General features: G+C 38.4%; 2 long non-coding RNA genes across 17 annotated transcripts in view; one reads left to right on the forward strand and one right to left on the reverse strand.

The window, feature by feature from the left end:
* Window positions 1-21,376, reverse strand: part of LOC149122331 (uncharacterized) — a 375,722-nt gene extending 354,346 nt beyond the window's left edge. For 4 of the 16 annotated variants that reach the window (XR_016220690.1, XR_016220691.1, XR_016220689.1 and 1 more), the window contains exon 1: window positions 21,217-21,374. This is a non-coding gene — a long non-coding RNA (uncharacterized LOC149122331). Of the gene's footprint in view, window positions 1-21,216 lie in introns of all 16 variants that reach the window. The other 12 variants (XR_016220699.1, XR_016220701.1, XR_016220700.1 and 9 more) reach the window with 5 other exon arrangements.
* LOC149122332 (uncharacterized) lies at window positions 21,345-22,642 on the forward strand. Its single transcript, XR_016220702.1, has 3 exons — window positions 21,345-21,469; window positions 22,408-22,425; window positions 22,540-22,642. It is a non-coding gene; the product is annotated as an uncharacterized LOC149122332 (long non-coding RNA).
* Window positions 22,643-26,190: the final 3,548 nt, after the last annotated feature.

Genomic DNA, 26,190 nt, shown 5'->3' on the forward strand with positions numbered 1-26,190 from the left:
GAGTAAAGACTTCCTTTTATCCAGTCAGTAAATGCCCCCTTGGAGCCAGTGTTGTGACATAATGGGTTAAGCTGCAACCTGTGATGCCAGCATCCCATATGGGCAAGTCCCTGATGCTCCACTTCCAATCCAGCTCCCTGCTAATGTGTCTGCAAGAGCAGCACAGGATGACCCAAGTACCTAGGCCCCTGCAACCCACATGGACTCTGATGAACTTCCTGGCTCCTGGCTCAGCCATTTGGGGAGTGAATCAGAAGATGCAAGATTTTCTCTCTCTCTCTCTCTGTCTCTGTGTGTGTGTGTGTGTGTGTGTGTGTGTGTAACTCTGCCTTTCAAATAAATAAACCTTTTACTAAAAAAAGTGCCTCCATATGTCTCCTCTCCAGTGGTTTATTTGCTAAAACTTCATCCAAATTGCTGATGTGACAGGGTAGGGTATAAGAGACCTCCTTCAGGTATTCAATAATCACCTGTTTGACATACATTGCTTAATCAACTAAGGTTCACCCAGTTGTACTGTTCTCTGTGTGAAAGTGGCTCCCTGAAGTCTGTGGGTAGGATATGAGTACTACAGGGTTACAACAAACCTCTAAAGCTCAGAAAGAGGATTTGGCAATGCTGTTTGATGCGATTTCACTTTGGCTGTGAATTATTAGCACTTTCTCTTTTAAGTACCAGCAGACCATCTTTTCTGCAATTTGGCTGGGGATAACGGAAGGCTGCCAAAACTGATTTCATACACTTCTCAATATAGTCCACAGCTAACCCAAGGCCTACTGAAAAAAAAATAATAAAAAATAAGAAGATCAAATCTCAGCATTCTTATAAAGTTGTAATTATGCCACAGCTCCAACATTTGAGAGGACAAAATGATGTGCCACTCAGCGTGTCCACAGGGGATGAGGTCTCTTATGAGAATGCTTATACTTTTAGCAATGCTAGGACATCTTAAAATAACAATAAAATCCCTCAGTGTGCAGGAGGATCAGTATTTGAAGATACAAGTTTTATATATATTCACATAGAGTATGCCTACCAACCACTGTTTTTTCTTCGATCTCCACCAGCTTTAGCAACTCTACTCTCAATTGTTTCTAAACTGTCACTATTTCTTCTTATTAGTCTCTTTAATTATATTCTCTTCCTCCAAATGTCTTTATTTTCTATAAACCCTTTCCTTCAATAACATGACCCAAGGTAGATGCTGTGATGCAACAGGTTAAGCTACCACTTTGGGTGCCCACATCCCATACTGCAGTGCTGGCTCACGTCCCAGCTCTTCTGCTTTTGATTCACCTTGTTGCTAATACATCCTGGGATGCAGCAGATAAGGGCCCGCCTTTCCTACAGGCATGATTTAACTTATTCTTCATGGTATAACATGAATGACTATTCACATTTTTAATTGGCAATAGGAAAAATGTCTATGGAAAATGAAATTAAAAGAGAACATTTTGGGGATGTTAAAAAGATTTTGCAATCCATCATACAAGAGATCTTCAAAAACATAAAAAATGCATGTTATGGAAAACTTTGTATGGACTTAAGAAATTTTTGCACCAAAATAAATTCATCTCAATTATACTTTCCCATGAACTTTGTAAAATAACCTCATACATATCTCATGTAATTATAGTTGCTATATAGATGCTTATACCAAACCCTAAGCTCGTTGAAGACAAGGACTGAAGCATATTGTTATTTGTATTTGTTATATCATAATGTTAGCCATCGCAAAGCACACCGGACACTGGAGTAAGGGAAAGGGTTTATTGGGGAACACCCTACAGACCGGAGTGAAGGGGCGGCGAAGGAAAAAGAGAGAAAGAGAATATAGGAGAGAAACAGAGAGGAGAGGAGCTAGTAAGGAGAGAAGAGAGAGCAGAGAAGAGGAGAGAGGAGAGCAGAGCCAAGAAACCAGAGGAGGAGGCTATAGAGAGGAACCGAGAAAGAGCAGGAGAGAAGGGCCAAGAGAGCTTGTGTGAAGGAACAGGCCCTTTTAAAACTTTGCCTGAGGGCGGGCAGGGAAGCAGGAGCAGCGAATCCCATTAGGATGGGGGTGGAGCCTGGCTCAGGTAGCTGGGCCATGCGGCCACCTGGCTACAACTGCGCCAGTTTCCTAACAGTATTTATATGGGATAAATAAAATGTTAGTTAAATAAGATGCAATAGAAAATGAAAAACTCCATTTCTGATGAAACAGTCCAAGTGCTGGTGCTTACAACTCAATCACTGAATATATAAAGCAAGTGCTTTTTCAAATGGGTATTTGGTGTGCATGCTTACAAAGCATGCATGGTTTATCCCATCAATGGCCTGTGCTTAATGCTTCCTAGGTACCCTAAGGGTTGATACTCTTTTAAAGCACTGCACCAAAGTTAAAAAGCATAACAAGTGTGCACAGATAATGGCATTTAAAGCAAGACTTCACCTTTCTCTTAGAATAACCCTACTACCAAATTCTCACAGCAAAACATTTGTCAAAGTTCATGTGATTTCTCAGTAAAATATTTTGCAAGCTATGAAATATAGCCAACTCTGAATAAATTGTTGCTTAGCATCCCAAGGAAAAATGGAGATCCAGTATCTTTTCATTGTAAATTAACATAGAAATTGTATACCCTGCAGTATTTCTTGTTTTTCCTATGTTTCAATGATTAAATGCTCCAAATGTTTGTTTAGAATGGTCTGAATGTGGGTCACAGTGTTACAGTGATAGTTTATAAGGAACCACATAGTGCCTGCGATAGTTTGCTGGGACATGATTTAACACTGCATTCCAAAATGACAGATGAAGCAGAGTTTTCTGTGAAAAAAAAAAAAGAAAGAAAAAAGATTTGTGGTGAGAAGAAGGAGCATGAAAACAAATGAACCAATAGGATAACATCAAAGAGAATATTCCTCCAGGGGTGTATCTTAGATAATAATGGGGAAAACATCATTGGAATAGGGTAGACAGCATCGGTCATTTGCTGGGCCTAGTTTAGGTGCTGTGTGCCTGGTCCATGCTGTGTATTAGAAGGAAGTTGGTCTAACAGCTATTTAAGTCTCCATTTTTTAATAGAAAACTTTTATTTAATAAATTCCAAAAGTACAACTTCTGGATTATAGTAGTTCTTCCCCCCATAACCACCCTACCACCCACAAACCATCCCATTTCCCACTCCCTTTCCCATCCTATTCTTCATTTAAGATTCATTTTTAATTATCTTGATATACAAAAGATCAACTCTATACTAAGTAAAGATTTCAACAGTTTGCACCCACACAAAGTATAAAGTACTGTTTGAAGACTAGTTTTACTGTTAATTCTCATAATAAAGCTCATTAAAGACAGAGGTCCTACATGGGGAGCAAGTGCACAGTGACTCCTGTTGTTGATTTAACAATTGATACTCTTATTTATAACATCAGTGATCACCTGAGGCTCTTGTCATGAGCTGCCAAGGCTATGGAAGCCTCTTGAGTTCACAAACTCTGACCAATTTAGACAAGGCCATAAACAAAGTGGAAGTTCTCTCCTCCCTTCATAGAAAGGTACCTCCTTCTTTGATGGCCCCTTCTTTCCACCAGGATCTCACTCACACAGATCTTCCATGTAGGTCATTTTTTTTTTTGCCAGTGTCTTGGCTTTCCATGCCTGAAATGCTCTCATGGGCTTTTTAGCCAGTTCCAAATGCCTTAAGGGCTGATTCTGAGGCCAGAGTGTTGTTTAGGGCATGTGTCAATCTATGAGTCTCCTGTGTGGCCTGCTTCCATGTTGGATCATTCTCTCCTTTTCAATTTTATCAATTATTATTAGAAGAAACTTGGTCTTATTTATTTGATCCCTTTGATTAGTCTCCATTTTTAAAGTGCAAGCATTTATTTTAAGACTAGCAGTTTTCTCACTAATAAATCTTTTGAATCCTTCTGTACAGATAGCTTCCTGTTAGGAATGAACAAAGTCAATTACTGCTTTTCTGTACTCTCCCCCATTTTCAACTCAAAGATTCTTGAAAATGATACCTGAATCACATCATTACTTTTCTTTGAATAATGCATATTTTGATAATGTGGGAAATAAATGTGCATAACACAGCAGATGATGTACAAGGTAATATGAGTATAAAACACACTCATTAGGGGAAAAAAAGCTTATCAGGTAGACTCACCAATATGGATGGGACAGAAGAATGAATATGTACCTATATGTAATGGAGTATTTCTTTCATCTTTATGCATCCCTTCTGGCACTTAAGTATTATCCTTTGAAGCCAATGAGCACTGTGTACTGGATTTGAAGACATGATATTGAGAACAGAAAGGAGTTTCATTTTCTGAAGTTATAGATGAATGTCTTAATAGCGTATAACACAATAGGTAAGACTGAATGCTGAAATAAATATGGAGTTACACATGCTGGTTTTTTTTTTTTTTTTGACAGAGTGGACAGTGAGGGAGAGAGACAGAGAGGAAGGTCTTCCTTTTGCCGTTAGTTCACCCTCCAATGGCTGCCGCGGCCGGCGCACTGCAGCCAGCACACGGCGCTGATCCAAAGGCAGGAGCCAGGTACTTCTCCTGGTCTCCCATGGGGTGCAGGGCCCAAGCACTTGGGCCATCCTCCACTGCACTCCCAGGCCACAGCAGAGAGCTGGCCTGGAAGAGGGGCAACCAGGACAGAATCCAGCGCCCTGTACACATGCTGTTTTATGGCCTTGGGTTTTTAATAATTATGCCTTTTCCCCTAAGCTCCTTAGGGCTCATGTGTAATTGAAATAACTTTGGAAAACATACAAAAGATCAGTGAAATGAAGAGCTTGTTTTTAAGAAAAATAAACAAAATTGATGAGACACTGGCTGGCCCAAATAACCAAAGAAGGTGGTGGGGAGAAGACCCAAATTAATAAAATCAGAGATGAAAAAGTAGATGTTATAACTGATGCCACTGATTAAAAAAAAAAAACTAAACATTATTAAAAACAGCTCTATGTCAACAAACTGGAAAATCTACAAGAAATGGACAGAATTCTGGACATATACAAGTTACCAAAATTGAGACATGAAGACAAAATCCACATAGAATAAGCAAGACAGAGGTTGAATCAGTAAGAAAGACCCCCCCAACAAAGAAAATCTCAGAATCAGATGGCTTCACTGTTGAAGTCTCCCAAATTCTTAAAGAAGAACTAATGAAGAACTAATCCTAATTCTTCTTAAGCCATTCAAAAAATTAAAAGGGAGGGAATCCTCCCAAACTCCTTTCATGAGGCCAGGACCACCTTATCCAAAACAAGAAAAAGATGCAACAAAGAAAGAGAACTATAGACTAGTAACCCTGATAAACACTGATACAGGAATCATCAACAACACACTTGGTAACTGGGATTCAAAGTTGGCTGAACAGGAAAAAGACATGATAAATATAACCAGGGGAAGACAGCAGAGAAAAAAAAAAAGTAGGAAGCGTATTCCCAGGGGAGAGTTGGAGAGCATTTCAAAGAAAGAGGAAAGCCACAGAGCAGCATGCAAAGTGCAGATATGCATCAGTGAGCCTGGACACCATCTCTGACTCCCACACCTAGAAACTGGAGAAGCCAAGTTCTCAGAGCAAGGTGAGAGCAGACTGCAGCAACCAGCACAACTGGTAATACTGTAAGAGAGAAAGCCTGTGGACCACTCTGTCTGAAACTGGCCTGGAGCCACAGCAGGAGGCAGGGTACCCTCTAATCCAGCAAAGGAAAAGCATATTTCTTTCTCCTCATCCCCTCACAAGAGTGCCCAGCAATTAGAGGGGAGATGGCACCATCTTGACACAATTAGAAGCTGCAGCAGCTCTCACAAGCACAACCAGGGCATTTTAGCAGAGGGAGAAATCTGCATTTCCCATTGCCTTTGAGGCTGGCTGGGATGGTTGACAGAGGGCTGGGTGCTCACTAAGGATTGTGAGGTGCTACCATGCTGTTAACATATCAAAGGCTCTGGGCCTCAGACTGCCAAGGCAGAGGGAGCCGGCCTTGGAGATGAGTCTACCCTCTCATGGATGGGGCAGGCTTGAGGGACAGAGAGGGAATCCTCTGCACCCTATAACTATGGGATCTTGTGCACTGTGACTACATGATAGGGCAAGGGTTGTAGCTGATCTCTGGGCAATTACTGTATCTCATGTCAGAGGCTCAGAGCTCACTGGCTACTTGGCGTGAGTCACTGCTCGAGATTCCGTGCTTACACCGAGAACTACACAGATCCTTTGTGGGGTTCATGGTCAGCATGCATGAGGCTGTGCCCACTGTGGGCAAACCCCAGGCACCGATCACCTTGGAAAAGAGAAAGTGAGATTATGATTACGCCAGCAGATATGCTCATACCCTTTCCCTTGCTGACAATAGAGGAGATCTACCAGCCCGACTTGGGTGTCACCTGGATTTTTGCCAAATACTTGAGTACTCACCAGAGTTCCCAGCACACGCCTCTAGATATTCCCTGAAGGAGCAGACACTCAACTTAGGCACAGAAACACAGATCAAAGAAAAGATCCATCAGTGGAGAAAACCTATAAGTATTTCAGCAAATGCTTAAAATAAATGCAGAAACACAAGAAACAAGAACAAGGAAGTAACACAACTCCCCCAAAAGAACACAGTAACACTTCAACATTAGAATGTGAGGATGAAGAAATTAATGAAATGCCTGAAAATGAATTCAAAAGAATGATCGTAGGATTACTTAGAAGCAATGTGAAGCAAATTCCTGAGTTAAAGAAATCCATACATGAGATGGAAGAAAAATTTTCCTGTGAGATTAACATTTTGAAGATAAATCAAACTGAAGTACTAGAAATGAAGAACTCAATATGTCAAATAAAAAATACAGGAGAAGGCCTAAAAAACAAACTTGGTGAAGCAGAAGAAAGAATATATAAGCCAGAAGATAAGTCTTTGGAAATATCTCAGTCACACCAAAAAAAGAAATTAGAAAAATTAAATACAGCGTTCAAGATTTATAGGATACTATCAAATAACCCAATATGCAGGTCTTGGGAGTTCCAGAAGGTGTGGAAAGAGAATGGATTAGAAGGCCTGTACAGTGAAATGGTAACAGAAAACTTCACCAATTTGGAGAAAGAATGGGAGGTCCAGGAAAGAGGAAGCACATAGAATTCCTAACAGACATGACCAGAAAAGATCTTCACCACAGCACATTGTAGTCAATGTTCAACAGTAAAACATAAAGAAAAAATTCTAAAAAGTGCAAAAGAGAAATGTCAGATTACTTTCAGTGGATCTCCAATTAGACTCCTAGCAGACTTCTCATCAGAAACCCTACAGGCTAGGAGAGAATGGAGAGACATAGTACAAGACTTAAAAGAAAAAAACTGCAAACCCAGAATACTGTACCCTGCAAGGCTCTCATTTATATGACTAAAAGTGAAATAACCTTCCATAATAGACAGAAATTGAAAGAATTTTTCACCATTTGCCCAGCCTTACAAATGATGCTTAAGGATGTGCTACACACAGAAACACAGAAAGATAGTCATCATTATGAAAGAATGTGAAGCCAGTAAATCTCCTAGGAAAAGTACAAAGGAAGTCTGAAGAAATCAGTAGGAATACTTTCGGAAAAATGGCAGAGCCAAGTCATTACTTATCAATAGACACTTTGAATGTAAATAGCCTTTTAGTTCTCCAATTAAAAGATACAGTCTGGCTGAATGGATTAAAAAACAAGACTTATGTATTTGCTGCTTGCAAGAAACACACCTTACCATCAAAGAAACATGAAGACTGAAAGTCAAAGGATGGAAAGAGATATTCCATGTTAATGAAAAACAAAAACAAGCAGGAGAAGCCAATCTAACATCAGACAAAATAAACTTTAAACAAAAAAAAAAAGTTAAGAGACAAAGAAGGGCATTATGTAAATATTAAGGGATCCACTGTTCAACTCAACAGGAAGATGCGACTATAATAAATGTAGATACACCCAGTGCCAGAGTGCCTGGCTATTTTAAACAAATGTTAATGGATCTAAAGGGAGACCCAGACTCCAATACAATAGTAATGGGGGACTTCAATGCCCCACTTTCATCAACTAGAAAGAAAATCAACAAAGAAACAATAGGGCTAATCAACACTATGGACCATATGGACCTAACTGATATTTACAGAACTTTTCATCCCACAAAGTTGCAGAATACATATTCTATTTGTCAGTGCATGCAGTGTTGTCTAGTCTGGACCTCATGCTAGGCTATAAAGCTCTTGGTAAATTAAAAAAAAAATTGAAATCATACCATTTATCTTTTCTGACCACAATGGAAAGAAACTGGATTAACAACTAAGAATCTATAGATCATATGCAAACACATGGAGACTGAACACACTCCTCAATGAACAGTAGATCACAGAAATAATAAAAAAGGAAATCAAAAATTCCTGGAAAAGAATGACAATTTAAAATATCAAAATTATAGACACAGTAAAAACAATGTGAAGAGGGAAGTTTATAGCAATTAGTGCTACATCAAAAAACTAGACAGGCATCAAATAAATGAACTATCAATGCATCTCAGGGATATAGAAAAACAAATCAAACCCAAAATTAATAGGAGAAAAGAAATAATTAGAGAAGAAATAAATAACATTGAAACCAGAAAAAAAAAAAAGATCAGTGAAATGAAGGGCTGGGTTTTTGAAAAAATAAATAAAAGTGATACACCATTGGACCAACTGACCAAAAAGAAAGAGGGAGAAGACTCAAATCAATAAAATCAAAAATGAAAAAGGAGATGTTACAGTACCACGGAAATAAAAAGAATCATCAGGAATTACCACAAAGAGCTGTATGCCAGAAAATTGGAAAATTCAGAAGAAATGGATATGTTCCTGGACACATACAATCTAACAAAATTGAGGCACAAAGATATTGAAAACCTACATAGACCAATAACCAAGCAGAAATTGAATCAGTAATAAATATCCTTCCAGCAAAGAAAAACCCAGGACCAAGTGGATTCTCTGCTAAATTCTACCAGACTCTTAAAGAACTAATTCCAATTCTTCTCAAACTATTCAAAACAATTAAAGGGAGGGAATCCTCCCAAACTCCTTCTTTGAGGCCAGCATTACCTTAATTCCAAAGCCAGAAAAAGATATAACAAAGAAAGGGAACTATAGACCAATATCATTGATGAACACAGATGCAAAAATTCTCAATAAAATATTAGGTAATTGAATCCAACAACACATCAAAATGATCATTCACATGGACAAAGCAGGATTTATCCCTGTTATGCAGGAATGTATTGACATAGGCAAATCAAGTGATACATCACATTAATAAATTGAAAAATAAAAACCGTATGATTATTTCAATAGACACTGAGAAAGTATTTGATAAAATACAACATCCTTTAACAATAAAAAACACAAGCAAAGTGGGTATAGCAGGAACATTTCTCAATACAATCAAGGCAATGTATGACAAAATCACAGCCAGCCTATAATGAATGGGGAGAAACTGTAAACATTTACACTTACATTCAGAACCAGACAAGGATCCGTACTTTTCCAATTGCTATTCAATATAGTTCTGGAAGTTTTAGCCAGAGCCATGAGGCAAGAAAAAGAAATCAAAGGAATACAAATTGGGATGGAGGAAGTCAAATTATACCTGTTCGCAGATGACAGGATTCCATATATAAGGGAAACCAAAAGGCTCCACTAAGAGACTATTGGAACTCATAAGAGAGTTTGGTAAAGTTGCAGGATATAAAATTAACATGCAAGGGTCCCGTGTTGTGGCATAGTGAATAAAGCCACCACCTGCAGTGCTTGCATCCCATAGGGACGTCAGTTCGAGTCCCAGCTGCTCCACTACTGATCCAGCTCTCTGTTAAGATTTTGGAAAGCAGTAAAACATGGCCCAAGTCCTTGGGCCTGGAACCCACGTGAGAGACCTGGAAGAAGCTACTGGCTCCTGGCTTCAGATTGATTCAGCTCCAGCCTTTGTGGACATATGGGGAGTAAACCAACAAATGGAAGACTCTCACTCTCTCTCTCTCTCTCTCTCTCTCTCTCTGCTTTCAAATATATAAATCTTTAGAAAATTAACACACACAAAAGTCAATAGCCTGGGGCCAGTGCTGTGGCATAGCGGATAAAGCCACTGCTTGCAGTGCCAGCATCCCATGTGGGCACAGGTTCGAGTTCCAACTGCTGCTGCTTCTGATTCAGATCTCTAATTTGGTCTGGAAAGCAGTGGAAGATGACCCAAGCCCTTGGGCTCCTGCACCCATGTGAGAGACCCAGAAGAAGCTCCTGGCCCTCTGGATTTGGATTGGCACAGCTCCGGCCATTCCAGACCTTCAGGGAGTAAACCAGCAGATTTAAGATCTCTCTCTCTCTCTCTGCCTCTATCTCTCAGTAATTCTGCCTTTTGAACAATAAAATTTTTTTTAAAAAATCTTTAGAAAATCAATAGACTTTGTGTACATGGACAAGGCCACGGCTGAGAAAGAACTAGTAAGGTCATTTCCATTCACAATTGGGTACAAAAATTAATTATCTTGAAATGAATATAAGGAAGGAGGTGAAAGGTCTGTATGATGAAAATTAGGAAACAGATTCCTCCATCTTGTTGCAAATGACCAGGTTTCGTTGTTTTTAACTGCTGTATAGTATTCTATAGAGTACATGCTCCATAATTTCTTTATCCAATCTACTGTTGATGGGCATTTGGGTTGATTCCAGGTCTTAGCTATTGTGAATTGAGCTGCAATAAACATTAAGGTGCAGACAGCTTTTTTGTTTGCCAATTTAATTTCCTTTGGGAAAATTCCAAGAAGTGGAATGGCTGGGTTGTATGGCAGGGTTATATTCAGGTTTCTGAAGAATCTCCAGACTGACTTCCATAGTGGCTTAACCAGTTTGCATTCCCACCAACAGTGGGTTAGTGTCCCTTTTTCCCCACATCCTCACCAGCATCTGTTGTTGGTAGATTTCTGCATGTGAGCCATTCTGACCGGGGTGAGGTGGAACTTCATTGTGGTTTTGATTTGCATTTCCTTGACTGCTAGCGACCTTGAACATTTTTTCATGTGCCTGTTGGCCATTTGGATTTCCTCTTTTGAAAAATGTCTATTGAGGTCCTTGATCATGCTGAGTGAACTAAGCCAGGCCCAAAGGGACAAATATCATATGTTCTCCCTGATAGGCGATAACTAACTGAGCACCAAAGGGGAAACCTGTTGACGTGAAATGGACACTATGAGAAACAGTGACTTCATCAGCTCTTGTCCTGACTGTTGATGTACAATGTAATACTTTATCAATTTTAGTTTTTTTTTATTCTAGTACTATTGGTTGAACTCTATAATTAACACACAATTATTCTTAGGTGTTTAAATTTTAACTGAAAAGTGTGACCCCTGTTAGGAATTTGGAAAACATTATGCTGAGTGAAATAAGCCAGTCCCAAATGGACAAATATCATATGTTCTCCCTGATCGGTGACAACTAACCGTGCACCAAAAAGGAAACCTGTTACAGTGAAATGAACACTATGAGAAACGGTGACTTGATCAGCCCTCGCCCTGACTGTTGATGAACAACTTAAAACGTTATCCCTCTTAGTATTTTTTTTGTTTGTTCTACTTAATACTTTTGGTTGAATACTGTAATCAATACACAGTTATTCTTAAGTGTTGAAACTTAACTGAAAAGTGATTGCTGTTAAATATAAGAGTGGAAATAAGAGAGGGAAGAGATGTGCAATTCAGGACATGCTCAAGCTGACTTGCCCCAAACGGTAGAGTTAGAAACATACCAGGGATCCCTCATAGTATTTTTTTTTTGTCTGTTCTACTTAATATGACTGGTTTAATTCTGTAATTATCACACAGTTATTCTTAAGTGTTGAAAATTAACTGAAATGTGATCCCTGTTAAACATAAGAGTGGGAATAAGAGAGGGAAGAGATGTATAATTTGGGGCATGCTCGGGCTGACTTGCCCCAATTGGTAGAGTTGGAAACATACCAGGGGATTCCAATTCAATCCCATCAAGGTGGCATGTGCCAATGCCATCTCACTATTCCAAGTGATCAATTTCAGTTCACAATTGATCATAATGAAAGGACTAAGAGTCAAAGGGAGCACATAAACAAGTCTAGTATCTGCTAACACCAACCGATAGAATAAATAAAGGGGAGAGTGATCCAACATGGGAAGTGAGATACTCAGCAGACTCATAGAATGGCGGATGTCCTAAATAGCACTCTGGCCTCAGAATCAGCCCTAAAGGCACTCGGATCTGGCTGAAAAGCCCATGAGAGTATTTCAGGCATGGAAAGCCAAGACACTCTGGCAAAAAGATCTCTGTGAGTGAGATCCCAGTGGAAAGAACAGGTCTTCAAAGAGGGAGGTGCCTTTCTCTGAAGGGAGGAGAGAACCTCCACTTTGACTATGACCGTGTCTAAACAAGATAAGAGTCGGAGAACTCAGAGGGCTTCCATAGCCTTGGAAACTCATAACTGGTGCATAGGGAGATTACTGATGCCATAAACAGGAGTGTCAATTTGTAAAGTCAACAACAGGAGTCACTGTGCACTTACTCCTCATGTAGGATCTCTGTCCTTAACGTGCTGTACACTGAGGCTTAATGCTATAACGAGTACTCAAACAGTATATTTCACTTTGTGTTTCTATGGGGGTGCAAACGACTGAAATCTTTACTTAATGTACACTAAACTGATCTTCTGTAAAAAAAAAAAAAAAAAAAAAGAAAGAAAGAAATTATCAATTCCCAACTTGACTCTCACTGGGATTAAACATGACAATAGGTCTGATCTGATTTCATCATCATTTAAAAAAAATCATCTATTATTTTTCACTTTATGTTTCTGTGTGGGAGCAAACTGTTGAAATACTTACTTAAGGTATACTAAGCTGATCTTCTGTATATTAAGATAATCAAAAATGAATCTTGATGTGAATGGAAGGGGAGAGGGAGTGGGAAAGGGGAGGGTTGTGGGTGGGAGGGATGGTATGGGGGGGGGAAGCCATTGTAACACATGAGTCGTACTTTGGAAATTTATATTCATTAAATAAAAGATTAAAAAAAAGTATATTATCGCAAAAATTAAAGGAAAAATAAGAAAGCAGGCAGGAGGAAGGGTGGGATTGAAGGAAGGAGGGAGGATGCTGTGGGCAGTATCATTATGTACTTAAAACTGTATGTATGAGATGTATGAAATTTGTTCCATTTATATAAATTAAAAAATTTAAATTTTTCAAAAAAAAAAAAAAAGAAACATACCAGGGATTCCAATTCAATCCTATCAAGGTGGCATGTACCAATGCCATCTCACTAGTCCCAGTGATCAATTTCTGTTCACAATTGATCATAATGATAGGACTAAGAGCCAAAGGGATCACATAAACAAGAATAGTGTCTGCAAATACTAGCTGATAGAATAAAAAAGGGAGAGAACGATCCAACACGGGAAGCGAGATACACAGCAGACTCATAGAATGGCAGATGTCTTAAACAGCATTCTGGCCTCAGAATCAGCCCTTAAGGCATGTGGATCCGGCTGAAGAGCCCATGAGAGTATTTTAGGCATGGAAAGCCAAGACACTCTGGCAAAAAAAAAAAAAAAAAAAAAAAAAAAAAAACAACAAACACCTAAATGAAAGATCTCCGTGAGTGAGATCCCAGTGGAAAGAACAGGTCATCAAAGAAGGAGGTACCTTTCTCTGAAGGGAGGAGAGAACTTTCACTCTGACTACGACCTTGTCCAAATATGATCAGAGTCAGTGAACTCAAAAGGCTTCCATAGCCTTGGCGACTCATGACAAGAGCCTAGGGTGATTACTGATGCCATAAACAAGAGTGTCAATTTGTTAAGTCAACAACAGGAGTCACTGTGCACTTATTCCTCATGTAGGATCTCTGTCCTTAATGTGCTGTACATTGTGATTTAATGCTATAACTAGTACTCAAACAGTATTTTTCACTTTGTGTTTCTATGTGGGTGCAAACTGTTGAAATCTTTATTTAATATATGCTAAACTGATCTTCTGTATATAAAGAGATTGAAAATGAATCTTGATGTGAATGGAAGGGGAGAGGGAGTGGGAAAGGGGAGGGTTGCAGGTGGGCACGAAGTTATGGGGGGTGGAAGCCACTGTAATCCATAAGCTATACTTTGGAAATTTATATTCATTAAATAAAAGTTAAAGAAAAAAAAGCACTATATTCTAGAAAAGAATTCTGTATATAAAGAGAATTGAAAATGAATCTTGATGTGAATCGAAGGGGGGGAGGGAGAGGGAAAGGGGAGGGTTGTGGTTGGGAGGGAAGTTATGGGGGGAAGAAGCCATTGTAATCCATAAGCTGCGCTTTGGAAATTTGTATTCATTAAATAAAAGTTAAAAAAAAGAAAATTAGGAAACATCAAATAACAAAATAGAGGACACAAAAAAAGAAAAAATCTTGACCGTTCATGGATTGGAAGAATTAATATGAAAATGTCCACACTACCAAAAGTAATGTACAGATTCAATGCAATCCAAGTAAAAATGTAAGAAATTCTTATATGTAGAAATAAATGATTTTAAAATTCATATGGAAACACAAGAAACCCCTAATACCTAAAACAACCTTTTTAAAAGCAGTCTTAAACAACAAGAACACATCCAGAGTCATCACCACACTGGATTTCAAGACATGTTATGTGGCAGTTATAATCAAAACAGCCTGGTACTAGCATGAAAATAAACATGTAGACCAATGGAACAGAACAGAAACTCCAGAAATCAATACACACATCTACAACCAACTGATCTTTGACAAAGGAGATAATATCAATCTCTGAAGAAAGGACAGTCTCTTCAACAAATGGTGCTGGGAAAATTGGATCTGCATGCAGAAGTATAAAACAAGACTCCAAACTTACACTTTACACAAAAATCAAATGAAAATGGAACAAGGAACTAAATTTATGACCCAATATCATAAAATTACTAGAAGAAAACATTGGGGAAATTCTTCAAGACAATGGCATAAGCAAATTCTTCTTGGGAAAAACCTGAGAAGCAGAAGCAATCAAAGCTAAAATATACAAATAGGATTATATCAAAGTAAGAAGCTTCTGCACTGCAAACACTTAAAGTCAAGAGACAATTGACAGAATGGGAGAACATATTTGCAAACTATGAAACTGATAACGGATTAATATCCAGAATCTATAAAGAGCTCAAGAAACTCAACAATAACAAAACAAACATTTCAGTTAAGATATGGGCAAAGGACTTGAACAGGCATTTTTCAAAAATAAATTCAAATGGCAAAGAGACACATGAAAAAAATGTTCAAGATCACTAGCCATCTGGGAAATGCACATCATATTTAATTGAGAAAAGCTGGAAGCCTTTCTAATAACATCCAGAACCAGACAAGGATTCCTACTTTTACCATTACTATTCAATATAGTTCTGGACATTTTCGCCAGAGCCATATAGGCAAGAAAAATAATTAAAAGTGATACAAATGGGAAAAGAGGAAGTCAAATTATCCCTTTTGGCAGCTAGTATGATCCTATTTATAGGAGAACCAAAAAAGTCCACTAAGAGACCTTTGGAATCATAAGAGAAATTGGCAAAGCTGTAGGTTACAATATGAACATACAAAAAATCAATAGCATTTGTATACAATTCCATGGCTGAGAAAGAACTTTTAAGATCAGTATCAATCACAATAGTTACAAAAAAATTAAAATCTTGGAATAAATTTAACCAAGGATGTGTAAGATCTATACAATGAAAATTGCAAAATATTAAGAAATAGAAGACAGAAAAAATGGAAAAATCTTCCATGTTCCTGGATTGGAAGCATTAATGTCCTCACAATGTCCATACTACTGAAAGCAATTAAGATTCAACACAATCCCAATCAAAATACCAAGGACATTCTCAGATCTAGAAAAAAAAACAATCCTAAAATTCATATGGAAACCAAAGAGAATCCGAATACCTAAAGTAATCTTAAACAACAAAAACAAATTCAGAGTCCTAACAATACCAGATTTCAAGACATGCTATGTGGCAGTTATAATCAAAACAGGCTGATATTGGCATAAAAACAGACATGTAGACCAATGGAAGAGAATAGAAACCCCAGAAATTAATCCATGCATCTACAACACACTAACCTTCAACAAATGAACTAAAAGCACTCCCTAGACAGAAAAGTCTCTTCAACAAATGGTGTTGGGAAAATTGAATCTGCAGGCACAGAAGTATGAAACAATACCCCTACCTATACCTTATATAAAAATCAACTCACAGTGGATCAATAATCTAAATCTATAACCTGATACCATCAAATTGCTAGAGGAAAACACTGGAGAAACTTGGGAAGACATGGGTTTAGGCAAGGACTTCTTGCATAAGACCTCAGAAGCAAGGCAATAAAAGCAAAACTAGGCAAATGGGATTCCATCAAGCCACAAAGCTTCTATATAGTAAAAGAAAACTACTCAACAAAATGAAGAAGCAACCAATAGAAGAAAATATCTGAAAAGTATGTGTCAGATAAAGGAATAATATCCAGAATATATAAGGAACTCGAGAAGCTCAACAAAAACAGTCAGTCAGTGTAGTTAACAAATGGGTAAATGATATAAATAGGCATTTTTCAAATGATGAAATACAAATGGTCAACAGGCACATGAACCAAATGCTGGACCACTGGCCATCAGGAAATTGCAACTAAAAGCCACAATGAGGTAATATTTTACCTCAGTTAGAATGGGCTACCATCCAAAAAATCAAAATGTAATAAATCCTGGCAAGAATGTGGAGAAAAAGGTAACCTAATACAGTATTGTTGGAGATGTAAACTAGTACAACCATTATGAAAGACTGCATGGAGATTCCTCAGAAACTTGAAAACAGATCTACCATGTAACCCAGCCATCCCATTCCTGGGAACTTACCAAAAGGAAATGAAATCAGTATATGAAAGTGTTACCTGTACTCTCCTGTTTACAGCAGACCAACCCACAACAGCTATAATACCAAGTCAACCCAGATGTCCATCAGCTGATGACTAGATAAAGAAAATGTGGTACAGGGCCGGCGCCGCGGCTCACTAGGCTAATCCTCCGCCTAGCGGCGCCGGCACACCAGGTTCTAGTCCCGGTTGGGGCGCCGGATTCTGTCCCGGTTGCCCCTCTTCCAGGCCAGCTCTCTGCTGTGGCCCAGGAGTGCAGTGGAGGATGGCCCAGGTGCTTGGGCCCTGCACCCCATGGGAGACCAGGAAAAAAGCACCTGGCTCCTGGCTCCTGCCATCGGATCAGCGCGGTGCGCCGGCCGGCCGCGGCGGCCATTGGAGGGTGAACCAACGGCAAAAGGAAGACCTTTCTCTCTGTCTCTCTCTCTCACTGTCCACTCTGCCTGTCAAAAAATAAAAAAAATTAAAAAAAAAAAATGTGGTACAGATACACAATGGAATACTATTCAGCCATTAAAGAAATCCATTTTACAATAAAATGGATGCAACTGGAAACCATTATTCTTAGTGAAATAAGCCAGTTCCAAAAAGACAAATGTTTTCTCTGATATGTGGTAATTAATATAGAACATAAAATAAAAATACACTAGAACTGATATCTTTGATCTGATTATTATTTATAGCCCTGTCTTTTTTGCTGTGAAACAGTGTTTCTATTTTTCACTTCTTGAACATTATTGTTAGTGGTACATTAAGCCTGTGACTATGAAGTAAATTAAAAGTATGTTATTGCAAAAAATAAAGGAATGAAGTAAAGAGGGAGGAATAAAAAGGGAGGGAGGAAGGGAAATAGAGCTATTTTCTTAGAATTATATTTATGTAATACATAAAATCTGTTCTACCTATATTTATAAAAAGAGTAATATATTAACAAAGAAAAAAAGAAACAGTACTTACTGACAACAGTCACATTTTCCATCATAGACAAATGAAATAACTAGTGGAAAAGGAGGACAAGCACAATATTTAAAAGTTTCAGATCATGTTGCATGGAAGGATAGTTTGTTAAAAAATGTATCTCAGGGGATACAATAGTAAATACAACATATACAATATGCAACTATATAAACATAGACCTTCTTATTTAAGAACCCCCTTAGATGATGAGAATGAGTGCTCCTGCCATATGCCATTAGCAACACTCTGAAATGTGATAGTGCTGAATATTTAAACTTTATCTTACTAGTCTTTAGTTATAAGAATGGAGGTCAGTTCAGCCCCGAGGAGGCAGCAGTGATGGCTTAAGTAGTTGGGTTCCTGCCACCCACTTGGGAGACCTGCATTGAGTTCCTGGCTCCCAACTTTAGCCTGGCCAAACCCCAAACACTTCTGGTACCTGTGAATTAAACCGATGATTGGAGATCTCTGTCTCTCTGCCTCTTAAATAAAAAGAAATTTAAAAAAATGTTTTTAAAGGAAGAATGGAAGGAAATCTATATTGGGCCACTGCTACTGAGATCACAGCCCCCTGGACAACTCATTCAGCCCCCAGACACATGGTGATTAATCTGATGCTATTCCATTATGTTTTCCCCTCCCCATTTACGTTTTCTACTTCTGAAGTGGGGAGTTATGAATGCTTAAGACGAACGAGAGCATCATCATGTTTCTAATCAAGATGTTCCAGTGTTTTCTGAAACACAGACTGATTCGGATTCTTTCTCCAACGAGACAGCTTTCCTAATCTGTTTTTGACTGTTGCAGGCACCCCTGTTCTCTACTCCACACATCTTTCCAGCTGAGTTTTAGGCATAGGTTGATTCCATGTCATGAACAGCATGGAACCAAATTCCTTATGGATTTGCAATAAACATTAAAGAATAATATTATCAAGATCACATATACGAGGAGGAAGCACAGATGTTAAATCTCCAGCCCACTGCCATTTCCCTTCATAACCACTTGGCAGTTGTGCAAATTAGTGTAACTCATGAATGCCTTGCAAGGAACAGAAAGAAGTTTAGTGGGAGTTGTGGCTCATTGACTTTACGGAGAGCGTATGACTCAAATCCTCTGAGTTTTATAAGGTGATGAGTTAGGTTAGGGTAAAGCAAACCTTGGAGCGTAATTTGATTGGTTTTTCCTTCATCAGTGATGGATACTTGATAATCACTTTCTGCCTAATATATCAATATATCAACTGCAATTCAATTTTAATCTGTAAATAAAGTTAAATCAGGGCTATGAGGAGATTACACGCGTGCATTAGCTACTTAGAGGTGTCATTACTATCTGTGGTTATTGAGCTGAACACAGTCATTTGAGTTTTTAAGTTCCAGTTTTAAAGAAGATGAAATAGATTTGCTGAATGTTCTTACAAGAAACACCACACTCAGAAATTTCTACCTGCCTGAAATTACAAACATAAATTGTATGATATCAGAACAAATAAGGATTTCTAGCCTCAAGCACCAAGTGATATTATCTTCAGATTGTCAGTAGGCATGTAGGGAATACAATATGGAATAAGCTAAATGCTCCTCACACAGAAGGGAAAAAAATGGGCCAATATTCCCTTCTCAGCCTGAGAAATTAAAGCAGGGAAAAAGCCCACTCTGTCAACCTGCCATGCTTTACTGTGCTCACAGCTGGACCCTATCACAGGGGCAGTGTTACAGCACCTAGCATGTTATGGGCACTCAGTAAATATTATCTAACACCATTAACCAGTCCATGCACGTGGCCAAGCACTGTAGGCACTAAATCCCTGACATAATGGGACATGTCTATATGAATGTGAAGCACAGCAGGCCACATCAAAGCAACTGTCAGCCCCGGAGACAGAAAGAGGGGCTGGCCAAACCTGCACAAGAACAATCAGCTATGGAACAGACCAGAAACGATGGAGACTGGCATTTAGCTCTACGTGCACAGATCGATTCCTCAGCCTTCTGTGACTGAAATCAACTAAGAAAATACTGGAGAATCATTTTATACCAGTCATGTTTGACTCAACACACTGTTGTGTCAAGCTACTGAAAGGTAAACATTCCAGAATGGTGAATATTTTCCATTTCAGCTGGGTTATAGAAAGTCAGGCATGCACATTCTGAAGAGGAATATGTGTGTGTGTGTGTGTGTGTGTGTTTATGGGCATGTGTGTATGTATGTATTTTTTGTCACATGAATAAAAGAAGTCACCTGTAACACCTGCTAAATTTCTGAACTTAGCACATTTCTACTTCAAATTAAACTTGAACAAGACTCTATACAGATTTCAGAATATTAACCAGACTTTAAAAAAAAAATCTGGGTACTGTATTTTTAAGATAAATGTAATTTCCTTACATCTTGGTTAACTTTTGTGTTGTCAAAAACACTTTTGGATTTGAATTAATCATTTAAAATAAATTATCAAATCTTAGACATTATTTTTTTAAGTTTCCTTGGTTATATTACGGGGAAAAGCCGAACAAAATGGAGCTCACCACCAGGATACTAGGCACCAGTGTCAGCACCCTGAAAATCTAATCTCGCTGCTAAAGCAGCAAAGAAAACAAGCACTGATTCACAAAGTCTATAGCCCAGGAAAATGGGAGCGAACAGAAACAGGAGGGGACTCAAGAGAGCCACAAATTGTCCTCAGCTGTTTTCTGAATTGCGTGTTAATACGGATTCATGAGTAAATCCTGAGTGCATTTGTTGGAGACAAGTGCTTTCTACTTCAGGGAATAAAAAAGTGAAAGGAAAGGAGATATATACACGTATATAATGCACATTAGATAACCACATGTACATACATATGTATGTACTATATATACAAGTACATAGAGTGCAAACAAACGCCTCAGAGTTAACGGTTCAGCAAATCACAAGGTTTGAGAGGGTCACTCCACATCCTTCAGGATAGGGTATGAGAAGTATCTTACATCCAGTTTACCCACAGAAACCAGGACTTGATGCCACTAAGTTCATGGTCAGACTCAGTTGTAAGCAGAACCTCCTATCAAAATTTAACCAAAATACAACAGCAGCATTTTCAAGATTAAATTAAAAACCATCTCACCAGATGGGCCCTGAGCTGGGTCTCCTGAATTGTCAAGGGTCTCAGGAAGTTACAACTTGGCACTGTTTCACTATCAGGCATATTCAGTTTCCCACCTGGAAAACACTGTTGGAACCCAAAATTTTACTAAGCCAATAGCAAGGCATAGCTCACCCCTTAGTTTTCTGTTCATCAGGGGGATGAAGTCCACAGCCAGAACTACTCCTCTGTTTCCTCTCTCCTGCAACCACATTCAACAAGCACACTTCACGTGATCACTACGTGTATCAGGCCCACTTCCTGTCACCCTCAGCACCGCCCTCCACCCAGCTGCAGTCATCATCAGCCACTAAACCCATCACTTATTATCTCTGCCTCTCCACCATGATTCCCAGTCTTAGGAAAATGTACCATTTTTCAAAATAAGGTAGGTTTTCATTTCACATATGGTAGTTTTCAGTTGACTAGCCTATTAATCTTGCCAGAAAAATCTACAGCTTTAACTAATTTTGGAAAGCTAGTATTTAGCAAATTCATTCTGATTTTGCTTATCTGGCATTCCTTACCTTTGTGAGCAACTACAGCTTATATTCAAAAGTCTTCCATTCTCCTTCCTGGGAAAAGTGCCATATGAAGAGAATCAATATACAATCTCCTTTCAGGGAGAAGAATATGATAATGCCCCCTGTTTCATGACACTAGCCACCCATCTTTGTCAAGTGCTGAACATTAACAAAAGTGGAAATGTCATAGTCCATCTGTAGGATGGAACTAACTGAGAAAGGGTTCTAATTTCTTTTTACCATTAGATAAGTGGACTCAACCCTGATGTAAGAAAGTTAATCAGTAAATGACATTGAAATCTTTCCCCTGGAGACCTCTATGTTACCCACATGTTTTCCCACCACTAGAAATAATGATTGCTTGCTGATAGTTAATGCTGCTACATATTTATTTTTCCTTAAAACAAACAATGGAAGTAAGTCATTGGCTGAATAATACACAACAGCTTGATTAGTTTCAGACTCTGGAATTTAAGAACTGCAAGGGTCTGAAGAGAGTATTTTATTTAAAATAACATCCTTATCAATTGTGGTTATGCTTGTCTGTATAGAAAAGTACTTCCCAGAAAGCCTAATAATGTTACTACTGGATGGCTTAAAGCATTAGAAGTTCTCATTTTTTTTTATCAAAAGGTGAGTAGTCACCCATAGGGAGGTAGGATGGGTACTTTAAATTAATTGCATTAATTGCATTTTTCATAATGACAAAATATTCATTTGCAACTCAAAATGAGTAAATAACAACAGGTTCAGAATCTGACTTCATTTTTCCTACTTTTTAAATCCTTGTTTTGCCTAATAGGGACATCAAGGACTACAGGTAAGATTCCTTCCATTTTATTGCTTTAAGACTGAGATCAAGTTATCCCCAGTCTTGATGTGTTCTGTTGGAAAATGATTCTTCATGGGTATCACATTTTTGTGTATCTTTCAGGCAGGAGCACTAACTGCTTTTGTTCCATATAGTTTCCTCCAACCATGTCTGTATAACGAAGAGTCTCAGAAGATGAAAACAATGTCTCTCCGAGGACAAAAGGCAAGCTATCCATTATAAAAATTTGGGCTTCCTAAGCTTAGTTAAGAGTTTGTCTCGCACAGAACAACTCACTGATGTGTCACTGGGGCTTGGAGTACAGATGCTGGATGATCTGTAATCCTGGGTATGTCAACTGCTGTCCCTTGTCTCTGACCCAGGAGACTCCTGCCTTCTGCCAGTAGCCATGAAACTGCTTCAGGCCATTTATTTAGCTTGCTAGGAGGGTAAAATCTCAGATCTTTCTCTGTTCTATGGGTACTTTACCCAATGAGTTCAAAAGTATTTTTTGTTATCCAGGAGACTATAAACTATAGCATATCACATTTGTAAATTTTAAAAAAATATATATATATGATTGGAGAATCTTGAAACTGCATTTGAGCACTTTAAAAAATACATAGAGGTGAAGAAGCTGAGTTACGGTGGTCAGAAAGTCTATTTAGCAAAGAGTAAAACAGAATCATCAGCAAATTAAGGAAAGATGGAACATCCTATAATCCTGAAAATATATTTATTTCAGTTTTCTATGACGAGGGATTTAGAGACGGAATTGATATTTTATCCCCATAACCTGTAACTCAAAGGCTCCTAAACATTTTGTCTTTCATGTTTATCCATGGGATAATGATCAATCAGATCAAAACTGTTTTTCTCACCTCCTGAGTTCCCCAGCTTTTCCAAGGCTTGCTTATCCTGCTCTCTCCTGAAGCCATCCCTTAGGTTCAGAATGGGGAGGTGCAAATATGGCAACAGCTGTTTCCAATAACTTAGAAGACTCAAATTTCAATCACACTTTACCAATGCTGAGTCATTTGCCTTCTTCAGCCAGCCTTTGGGGAACTCAAATTTCTCAAACTAATTGAGCACTTAATACACAGCTATAAATTAATCACATTGAAATGGTGCTAATTATTTCATTAGCTCCAATCCAAATCATCACTTATGGAAACTAAACTGCTAAACTCCTTCTTTATTTAAACTATTGATTTAAGATATGCTATAAATTACATATGCTGAAAAATAATGATTGCATTTCTAATTTCTGGAAAATTGAGTATATTATGGAGGGAGTGTGTGCTGCTGATCGATACTTTATTTCCTGGGGCATATATAGCAGTAACTGTAATTCGTAGCCACAAGAATAAAGTGAGGTCAGAACAAATTTTCATCCCACTGGTCCCATGGCAGACTGATGAGCAGAAAAGCTCTATGCTTTCCACTTTTTTTTCCCCTTTTTCCTGAACATCTTGACAGGCAGGCTGGTAGATAATCCTGTTCAGAGTTAATGTGCAGTAACAGGATGGAGGGCAACTGACTTAAGAGGCTTGCATCTGGGTCGGGACATATCGATGCCATATTTAAAGATGTTCTCTCGGTTCACCTCTGTGAAGATAAATGTCTGAACAATGAGCTTAAAAGAAAAAAAAAAGGGGGGAGAGAGACACTCAGGGATGGTGATGGATTGTCAAACTGCGGAAAAGAGCTTTCACCAAAGAGACATGTTTGCTCTGTAAGGAGGCACAGAATAAAGGAGAAATGCAGAAAATAATTAAAATATTTTTCCTTGTCTGGGCTGTGCTAGCTGGAAACCAGATTCTTAAGAGAAAGTTCAGCTATTTTAACTCATGAAGAGCAGCACTTTTGATCAACTGGGATGATAGAATTCATCCCCCCTGTACCCAATAAATGGACCTAAGGCCAAACTCTGTAATTCATTTGGCAATTCATCATCTATAATCCTGTAAAAAAAAGCATCTATAATCATAAAATGCTGCTTCAATGTTTTACCTGCATTTAACCTGAAATTTACTCTTGTCTCAACTAGAATATAAGAATTTTTAGAGTAAGTGGCCATTTTCTGCATCTTTGGGGGTTTGGGTTTCATTTTTTTTTTGGTTTCGTTTTTTTCTCCTTACAAGGCCTGGCTCAATGTCTTTTCATCAGGACAGTCTTAACCAGTGTATGTTCAAGTGATTTGGAGCAGCATTTGAGAATTTGGGTTAGTAGCCTGATGGCACAATTTAAGCTTTTAAGCATGAGAATATATAGGTAGGGTACAGCCTTCCCTTAGCAGCCACCAATTATCCATTATGATATCTGAAGCTCAATTTTAGAGCCAGAGGAGACAGACAACAAGAGGGTGATGTGGAGACTGTGGAAGCAAAAATGCCTGAACACCGGTATCAACAGCCCCTGGTTTCGGTGAATGCTGGGCTCTTCGTTGTTCTGCCAGTATATGGTTCTGCTCTATTGAAATGCTATGCAGTCTGGTGTTTGTCAGTAAATACATATATTAGCAGTGATCTTAAGATGTTCCTTCATGCAATAAGCTGCCATACTGCATTGTCAGAGTATATAAAACATCTGGAGTTCTCTCTGAATAAATCTGCATGACTGACTTTATATTTCTCTGGGAATCAGTATTTCCTCCTTTTTAAAAAATATTTTTTTCTTAACTTTGGTGACTTCGTACCACTCATTGCACTCTGTGTTTCAGGAGGTGCTTTTCACAGACCTAATATGCATTGAAGTGCAACATGCTAATGTGCTGATGATGAGATTAGATAATTCATAACATAACCATCTTTTTCCACAGGTTATAAGTTAATTGTACTGGAAGACTCATGAAAGCAAGCACTGAATGTCTTTTCTTTAGAACCAAACACCTAGAAGTTTGCTAACTCATTTATGCATTATAAAATATCTGTGAATAAGTGAATGTGTTAAACCAATTCTATTGTATTTTTAATTTTAAAAGACCTCAATTAGTCTATTTTACTGGAAAGAATTTTGCTACACCTAAATCATCTTGGGAGTGTTTCTTTATAAGTCATTTATTTCCTGGAATTCCTCCAAACCATGAGCTCTCTGACTCTGACAACTTCAAATATCTTTAATGATTTCTTTAAAGAGCAATAAAACGGCAGGCTACTAAAAAGGAGATAACTATACCAAGCCTTCTCATGAATGGACTTAGCAAGCATTTAAGGAGCCTTAATATCAGTCTTCCACAGCTAGATTTATAACACATCCATTTTCTGAATCTCTTTGACTTGGCTCCTAAAGCCCCTAGGCACAATTTTGCAGGGAGTTCCTATGACGCACATACATTAAACTGAGAAGCAGGAAATATGATTCTCCTAGAGGCTGATATTCACCGACTTTGATTATTCTTCATAGCAAGTCAGGTTAGGTTGGCAGGTCATTATCTGATGGATGCTGCCAACTACGGGGTGAAAAAACAAGGTAAAGGGCTCTTACACTGAATAATGGGGACACAAAAGCCACAGGAAGAGGCTTTTAGACAATCACTAAAAACTCAAGTTAGTGTCTTCAGCATTCATTCCTGCCTACACACTGAATATTCATTTGTGCCTTTTTAGGACATTTGATGAATCTATACTTTATGAATAAAATAACATAGTAAAATGAGGTAGTCAACTTTTAATTTTGCCTTTTGAGATTGGCAGAGTGATCCTTTGAGGTCCTCAGGTGTCCCTGAATAGGTAACAATTTTTAAATGATACAAGGCCAAACGTGGCCTTGAAT

This window comes from Oryctolagus cuniculus, chromosome 14, assembly GCF_051225735.1.
Source record: "Oryctolagus cuniculus isolate XC-2025 breed Fujian yellow rabbit chromosome 14, ASM5122573v1, whole genome shotgun sequence".
Classification (NCBI taxonomy): domain Eukaryota; kingdom Metazoa; phylum Chordata; class Mammalia; order Lagomorpha; family Leporidae; genus Oryctolagus; species Oryctolagus cuniculus.